The 9,457-nt window shown below is 34.9% G+C and overlaps 1 long non-coding RNA gene across 1 annotated transcript; it reads left to right on the top strand.

Moving 5' to 3' along the window:
• Positions 1–348: 348 nt before the first annotated feature.
• On the top strand, positions 349–3,898 carry LOC127177615 (uncharacterized). The gene is made up of 3 exons (XR_007829251.1): positions 349–435; positions 577–674; positions 3,494–3,898. It is a non-coding gene; the product is annotated as an uncharacterized LOC127177615 (long non-coding RNA).
• Positions 3,899–9,457: the final 5,559 nt, after the last annotated feature.

Below are 9,457 nucleotides of genomic sequence, written 5' to 3' on the forward strand. Positions count from 1 at the left end.
AACATTTGTGTATTTATACTGTATGGCCAACAGATGGCAGTATGAAGCTTTACTTTATACTACGTGTTTCGTAAGTGCACTGAGGCTGTGATAATTTTTACAGATGTTTTTGAAAATTGAAACCATGTAGATGCTGTTTATCTTCCAGCGACAGCTTAGTTTGTGATTCAAATTGCAAGCCAAAGTTTCAAAAATAACTTTAAAATGAGTAAAAAAAACACTGATATACACTATTTCTCTATTAAAAGTACACTATCAGTACAATACTTCTACATGCCACTTCATTTCATGGTTTCTGGTTCGTATTAAGAATTGAGAGGTTCGAGATTTCATCAGAGATCGGGGTCTGCCGGGAGAAGCAGGACATCTGCGAGCACTGAATACTAAATATTATTTTAAGATGGACTCACACTGGATACAGACAGCAAAGAAAAAGTAATTTTATCAAGAGGGGAATTTTTGAGAGAATTACCCCTTCTTCACCTGTTCAGGCTTGAGTAAATGTGATTTGTCCAGTGGAAGGTTTATTTCTGTTCAGGCTTTGACGTATGTGTGTGTTTGCTTTGCTTCCCACAGACATTTGAAGTCAGCCTAATCAAATCATTCCCCCAAGATGGAGTAAGAAAAGGCCTTTACCAGCATTTCCTGTGGAAGAAAAAAGGAGGTGTACCAAAGTAGGTCATCATATTAAGATTTCCTTCTGCTGTTATTTACTTTTAATACCAGGAAGTGATATTGCAACCTTTAGTTATTAAGCTCTGAATATGCAAGCACAGGCTCGAATGAGATATCAGCATCTCACAGTGAGCAAACACAGCTCGGCAGCGTACTTTTGTGCTTCACAGCATGCACTTTGTCAAATAATTTCAATCCACATGTGATTTTCATTAGGGATTTTGTATGAAAAAAAAAAAAAAAAAAAAAAAAACAAACAGAGAGCTCTGTGTGCATAACAGAGGCAGAAGGGCAGAACTGGCTCTTTGCATTAAAAAATAATGCATGGAGATTAAGTCCATGGAACAAAAAAGAAAATGTGTGTTTGAAATGGCGTGAGAGTGCTGTAAATGTCGACAGAATTTCTGAGAGCCTGTTCCTTTAAGGGATTATGTATTGTCTGTTGGATACATTAGAGTTTTCAGGCAGACAGAAGAAGTGAGAGAGACAGACGGAGGAATCTTCGGTAAAATGCAGGTCAAGCTTTGCTCACACTCAAACCTCCTCATAAAGTTTTCAATGCGGCGCTGAAAGAATGGATTACAACCACAGGCAAGATTGCTATTAGAGCAAGAGGTCTGAAGCTATAGGAGGGATGATTCTGAAAGGTTTTACCATCAGCCGTGTTGGGAAGAAGAAAGAGAAAGGAAATAAAAACGTTTTAGCATAGAATATGTAAGTGAATACATTTATCCCTTTTGCCTGAAGTACCTGGCTGCTTATTTGCATTGTACTGTAAGACTGATGTAGAAATAAATTACCCTCAACCTTATTTCCAGCCCTCAGATTCAGTCTAAAATGAAAAGATACTGAAGGCATTTTGGGTTCCTTTTACTGACACCCTGTTGGAACCCACAGGAGATTCTCAAGGTGCCTCAAATATTGTATTGCAAACTCAAAGGAACTTCAATATATTTTTCAGATGCATCAAAAACTTTCTCAAGACAAGTCTTTAGAGACTTTAGAAACAGCTGCTCAGAGAACTGGCCTATTTTAAGATGTATAGAGGATCTCCAGAGGGTTCTGGGGAACCTGTAGTATCTTTTCAATTAGAATTATCAGTGCTACATTTGCTTTATTGTTGCTGTTTCAGATTTACGTCCCGACCTGATCTGAGTATTTTACAAGGTGGCATGAGATTACAATGAGATTTGTATGAAAACGTACAATTAAAAAAAAAAAAAAAAAAAAGAAAGAAAAAGTATGGAGCATGGAGCAATGGAGCATAAACAGATCAGATACAAAAATGTATGAATTTGTGGCTATGTAATTCATATAAAATCATACATTGTATTTTTATTCACAAACATACAATTTTTAGAAAAAAAAAGAAAAGGAAAAAAAAAGAAAGCATGGTAATCCACCATCCACCAAAAAAAAAAAAAAAAAAAAAAAAAATATATATATATATATATGTTTTTTTTTTTTTTTTTTCGCAAATGTTGGATTTTTAGAAATAAAAAGGGATGAAGGTCCATCAGTGGAGCGTAAGCAGATCGCACACAAAAATATACAAATTGGTTGCAACATAATTTATGATTTTGTTCCCGACATATGATTTTAAAAAAAAGAAAAGAAAAAGAAAGCATAGAGTCCCATCTGTGACACTTAACCGTCAGTTGAGCACAAGCAGAACGTGTACAAAACATACAAATTGGTGATTATGTAATTCATATAAATTCATACAACGGACATCATATATATACATATATCATATATATACATCATAAAACTATTTGTTGAGTCAAATTAAAATAATTTGATACCCAGTTGCCTTAAAATTTTAAGTTCAGTCAACTCAAAAAAAAAAGTTGAAATATTAAGTTGTACTAAGTGACAACTTAGATATTTGAGTTGCTTCAACTTAAAATTTCTAGGCAAGCCCGGCTTTAAAGTTTAACAAACCAATGTTTTTGTTGTCACTTAGTACAACTTAACATTTTAAATTGACTAAACGTATTTGAGTTGACTGAACTTAAAATTGTAAGGCAGCGGGGTAACAAATTATTTTAAGTTGACTCAACAAATTGTTTTTCTTCTGTTTGTTTTTTTTACAGGGTAAGCATAAAACGAACGAATCGGTGGCTATGTAATTCATATAAACTCATACAACATGCTTTTGTTCATAAACATATGTTTTTGTTTTTGTTTTTTAAAGAAAGCATCGAAGTCCAGGCCAAAACCTAACCGTCAGTGAGGCATAAGCAGATTGCACAAAAACATACAAATCTGATTAAAATGTAAAATAGTTATTTCCATTAGAATGTGTTGCAATAGCAGTCAAAGTATTCATGTCTTAATCAAATGAATGGCATGATTCTCAGAGCACTGGCATGCTGAGGTGCTAGTGGCACATGCTGCTCATATAAAACAGATGCGTTGCTAAATTAAAGCTCAGGCTTAGTTTATTTGATGGCTTAAAATAGTTTGTTTTGTTTGCAGAATATATTTTTATCCTTGATTTGAACACCTGCTCTTGAAACATTTTATTATAATTAAATACTTTCAGTTCTAAACACTCAACCAGCTTTGGGCTCATTCAATTATTAAATATTATAAACAATTAATTCAATTATTATAAACAATTAAGCCATTAAAACAGTTTTTTAAAAAAATATCTAATGGTACCCCAACAAGAAAAAAATATCAGGCACTCCTTTCCTTGAAAAATATATTCCACTGAATTCTTATGCAAAACATTACTTGGCTGTTACAGCTGAAATGAAGCAGGAGATAAAAGTGATAAAATATTTTTTTATTCACCTTTTCATTAAAATAGAGAGGATGCAGCTGAGCTCACAGGAGACACATTACGCTGTCGGAGTGTAAGCCCAGACCCCACACGAAACAGACTGGTAGAACAAAAGGTAAAATACAGGCCCGCTGAGCCTCTCAGCAGGAGGAGCAGTCTGGGGAACTTTAAGTTGGACTGAACTCAAATCCAATGTGCTCAGAGTGTTCCTCACAGCTAATCATCCATCTCTGTAAATCCACAAGTGTTCAAGCAGTTCATATACCAATGAGATAAATGACGACAAGCTGTCTGGCTGCACTGTGGTCTTTGAACAAGATGTATATCTTATATTCAGTGTTATTAATAATATTTTCAAAAGCATTATGAAGTATAAGAGCTCTATCTTTTGTCATTTAACTAGACTTAACTAGAACAAATAAAGTAAAATGAGTGTGTAAAACAACATGAATTTGAGCAATAAAGTATTATATACCATCATAGTATTTATGTTCTTTTTTTTCCTTAGCTTGATTTTTATTTATTTTTTCCTATGTAAATTCTGAGGGGAAATCTGTGGATTCTATATAATTGAAACACTATGTTAACTATGTTAAACAGAACTGAGGTTCCTAACAAAATTAAATTAGAAAAAAAGGATGAGATGGTCAATGAATATGATTTTATGAACGACTCTAATTCTGCGGATTTCACTGGGGCCTGCAGTAGGTATAACTCAAGTGTGCCGTACATCTGCAACAGAATTCCCAATAGCAGATTTTCTTCCTAGTGAAAGAAGAGAAAGAGCATCAGTGCCCTCTACTGCTTTCCAATGTTATGACAGTCTCCCTTCAGACAGCAACAAGTACAAACACTCTGATGCCATTTTTTACATGACCATGTACAGTACACTGTAAATACAATATATTTTGAAGCTGTAAATACAACGATAATTGGAGTATGTTTAACAAGAAAATACTATTTCAGAATTTCACATTTAATGAAATGTGGTGCCTGCTGTTTCTTTGTAACTTTGTCAAATTTAAATTACTAGCAGTTTCTGAGTAAATGATTTGTCATTTTTTGAGTTATGGAAACAACAGTTACCATAGTGAATACACAATACTAACATGAACTGTTAATGAAACATGGAAACTGCTCCTGTATATAATAAATATCATACCTTCATGCAAATCTTTCCCAGCTAACACACAAAGTATCAGTTAAGTGATCCCTGTTGAAAAAAACAGCATAAGCTGGTTAGGTTTTTGGAGCATGGATGCTGGTTTGAGCTAGTTCAAGAGGTTTATGCTGGTCCTAAGATAGTCCCTCCTGCTCAGGATCAGCACATGACCAGCTTAAACCAGTTAAAACCAACATCCATGCTCCAAAACCTACCTAGCCAGCATATGGCGTTTTTTTTTTTTTTTTTTTCAATAGGGATTTATTGTTACTTTTATTTCACATGTTCCATGCTAGCAGTTTCTTTCGTGTGTTGGTGAAGCGATAGCTATCCAACGCACCGTGGCATTTGCACATGCAATGTGTGCTCCGACAGGTTAAAATAGCTTGTTTTTCTGAGGCGAGATACTTTATATTTCGTAACAAGTTACGAAAATAATGATAGAATAATGACACTGACAAGCCTGAACAGAAATTGCAACAGCTTTCACTCACATCTTTCAAAATAAAAGACTCGTAGCAGAAAAAAAGAATGACCTTTTTATGATTATTGTTGACATTGTTTCTTTGACTGTACACTGTGGGTCGCGATCCACCGGTTGAGAAACACTGGCCTAAAAGACCTTTGCTAAGTTCTCGGGTTAAATACGCTAGCCAAAATGCTAATTCACAAATCCACATGTAAGCACCTTATTTGAGTACTGTGTGACACACATTTAACAACAACAAAATGTTTCTTGAAATGTACTAGCAAAATATGAGTAAAAATTGTTTCTACACCATTTTTTTTCAGTATAGCCATACCTGTCTTCGTTGACGATATCTTTATTCCCTTCATCTCAGAGCAAATTAGAATTCAATGGGAGACCTGCATCTATGAAGTTCTCAGGTAAAATTAATAGCTAGTCATGACTAGCCTTCAAAATTCTTACATGGGCCTTTTACCTGAAAACTATTTAGGCACTGAACAAAACTGTAGTGGTTTGTGAAAGTTACTAACCATTTCTGAGTCAAAACTGCATTTATGCCACATCTTTTCACTGCCTCATTCCCATAAGTAGATGTGTTTGTGATCGTTCCAAGGTAAAATTAACAGTGCTAGCCAAAATGCTAATTCATAAAGCCACATTTAAGCCTTTTATTTGAGTACAGGCATTGAGTTTAGGCATTACATTTAACAAAAACTAAATGTTTGTGAAATATACTAGCAATTTAGAGTAAAAATAGACATACCTGTCTTTGATGACAATGCCTTTATCTCGGAGCAAATTAGGATTTGAATTCCCTGTTAAAAAAAAAAAAAAAAAAAAAAACAGCATATGCTGTTTAGGTAGGTTTTGATGCTGGGATACTGGTTTTAGCTGGTCCTTAGCTGGTTTATACTGGCTCTTTGCTGGTCCTTAGCTGGTTTAAGCTAGGGTGACCAGCACATGACCAGCTAAGGACCTGTATAAACCAGCAAAGGACCAGCACAAACCAGCTAAGGACCAGCATAAACCAGCTAAAACCAGCATCCCAGCATCAAAACCTACCTAACCAGCATATGCTGTTTTTTTAACAGGGTTGCCCAAAAGACCTTGAAAGGTTGCATCTTTTAAGTTCTCAGGTAAAATTAATAGCTACCCATTATTAGCCATCATGCTAATTCACAAAAGCCTTAAGTGAGCCTTTTACCAGAATACTATTTGGCACTAAATTGAACAAAACTCTAATTGTGTGTGAAATTTACTAACAATTTCTAAGTGAAAACTGCTTTTACACCACAACATTTCACTGCTTTGTTCACACAAATAGCTGCATTTGTGATTGCTCTCATGTAAAATGAACAGCTAGTCATGCACTAGCCAAAATGATAATTCACAAAGCCACATTTAAATCTTTTATTTGAGTAGCCACTAAATTAAACAAAAATGAATCGTTCGTGAAATTACTAGCAATTTATGAGTAAAAATTGTTTCTACACCATGTTTTTTTTTTTAGTATAGACATACCTGTCCTTGTTGGCAATGCCTTTATTCGTTTTATCTTCAAGCAAATTTGATTTGAATGGCCTGAAATACCTTGAAAGGCTGCATCTTTGAAGTTCTCAGGTAAAAGCCATCATGCTAATTCACAAAAGCCTTATGTGGGCATTTTACCTGAATACTATTTAGGCACTAAATTGAATAAAACTGTAATTGTTATGCTACATTTAAGCCTTTTATTTGAGTGCTGTTTAGGCACTAAATGTAACAAAAACTAAATGTTTGTAAAATATACTAGCATTTTATGAGTAAAAATAGACATACCTGTCTTTGTTGACAATGTCTTTATTCCCTTCATCTCAGAGCAAATTATAGTTTGAATTGCCTGAAAGAACTTGAAAGGCTGCATCTATGAAGCTCTTAGGTTAAACTAATAGGCAGTCATGACTAGCCATCATGCTAATTCATGAAAGCCTTATGTGGTACTTTTACCTGAATGCTATTTAGACACTAAATTGAACAAAACTGTAATTGTTTGTAAAATGTACTAACAATTTCTGAATGGAAATTCAACCAAATCTTTGTACTGCCTTATTGGCATGAATAGTGAATTTGTGAATTTGTGCTAGTCATCATGCACAAGCCAAAATGCTAATGCACAAAGCCACATTTAAGCCTTTTATCTGATTACTGTTTAGGTGTCAAATTTAACAAAAATGAATTGTTTGTGAAATTACTATATGAGTGAAAATTATGAGTGAAAATTGCTTGTACACCATTTTACATTTTACATACATTTTTAGTATAGGCATACCTGTCTTTGTTGACAATGCCTTTATTCTTTTCATCTTAGAGCAAATTTGAATTTGATTTGAATGGCCTGAAAATCCTTAAAAGGCTGCATCTTCCTGGTGAAAAAAGCAGCATATGCTGGTAGGTATGTTTTGATGCTGGTTTAAGCTCGTCCTTTGCTGGTTTATGCTGGTCCTTAGCTGGTTTAAGATGGTCCTTTGCTGGTTTTTGCTGGTCATGTTGCTGGTCAAGGACTAGTATAAACCAGCAAAGGACCAGCTTAAACCAGCAAAGGACCAGCTTAAACCAGCACCAAAACCTACCTAACCAGCATTCCAGCATCAAAACATACCTACCAGCATATGCTGCTTTTTTCACCAGGGCTGTAAAGTTCTCAGGTATGTAAAATTAATAGCTAGTGATGTGGTAGCCTTAGTTGAGACTTTTACCTAAAGACTGTTTAGGCACTACATTGAACACAACTCTAACTGTGTGTGAAATATACTTACAATTTCTAAGTGAAAACTGTTTTTTACACCACTGCTTTGTTCACACAAATGCAGCTAGCATTTGTGATCGCTCTCACGTAAAATGAACCGCTAGTCATGCGTTAGCCAAAAATGCTAATTCACAAAGCCACATTTAAGCCTTTTATTTGAGTACTGTTTAGGCATTAAATTAAATTCTAAACTGTGATCGTTTATGAAATTTACTGTTTCTGAGTGAAAACTACCCAGATAGCACACATAAGTCTGCAAGATGTCTGTTAAAGATCACTTGATCTGGAAAGCAGCTGCTGTGTACAAACATCTGACAGACATCTTACAGATGTCAGTTTTACATACATTCACAATCATAAACATCTTAAAGACATCTAATAGACGTCTATTTGACATCTGATAGGAAACATCCAATAGATCTATTGCAGATGAGCAGACACTCATAATATCAACATATGTCTTGCAGATGTAAATGCAGACGTCAAATAGATCTTTCCGAGATGTACGTGTGCTATCAGGGCTCAAAGTGCCGAAAAACATGGTTACTACACTTTTACTATAATAAAACCATGGTAAATGTTCATAAGGGCAGGTAAAATTAACAGCTAGTCATGTGCTAACCAAATGCTATTTCACAAAGCCACATTTAAGCCTTTTATTTGGGTAGTTTTTAGGCATTAAATTGAGCAAAAATGAACTGTTTGTGAAATTTACTAACAATTTATGAATGAAAAGTTTCTACACTATTTGCAGGGGCGCGGGAAGATGGTTTAGGTTGGGGGTGCTGTATGCGTGGGGGTGATGATGATAATTTTTTACATTCATTCTGATGTAAAATTAACAATTGCCTGAGGGCGCACTACGACCATTGTCATCTTACCTGAGCGCAAAACGGTGCTCCGGAGAGTTTCAAAATACTACAAACAGTAAATACATACAATGAACATATGTTAATGTGTGTTTATTTTTGTTTACAGTATTTTAATAGTGTTTAATAATTTTAAACAAAGCATTACAAAACAAATTATACCATCAATAAAACCACAAAGCTGACACAGAGGTATGTATAATTACTATTAATATTATTTTCTTAAATAAGGCATATGTAATATAGAAGTACATAATGTGAAGATGTTTCTCATGCGCAACGTACGTCACCGTCCAAATCCGTTTGCTTCATTCACTCCTTCTGATATAGTCCACTCAACTGCCAAACACTATATAGGGATTAATGAATAAGCGAATGAGTGAGTGTTTTCAGGTTTACAGCTCAGGACATTTGACTACACATGGAAAATACGTTAGCCTAAGCATTTAAAGAACTAAAAAATATGAAACTTTTTTTTTTTTTTTTTTTTTTCCTCACATGTTGTAATCAGCAGCAACAAATCAGGGTTCCCCTTCAGTCGTTCTCTACGACGTTACGTCAATACTGACGTATTTGGGGTCCTACTTGGGGGCCCAATCACCTCCAAGCTTAAGAAGAAAAAGCCAATGAAATTGGCGAGTGGAATTTGCATGCTAAGCCACTCCCCCGTACATACGAGTATATAAGATGGCTGCATGCATCCACT

Source organism: Labeo rohita, chromosome 15 (genome assembly GCF_022985175.1).
Source record: "Labeo rohita strain BAU-BD-2019 chromosome 15, IGBB_LRoh.1.0, whole genome shotgun sequence".
Classification (NCBI taxonomy): Eukaryota; Metazoa; Chordata; class Actinopteri; order Cypriniformes; family Cyprinidae; genus Labeo; species Labeo rohita.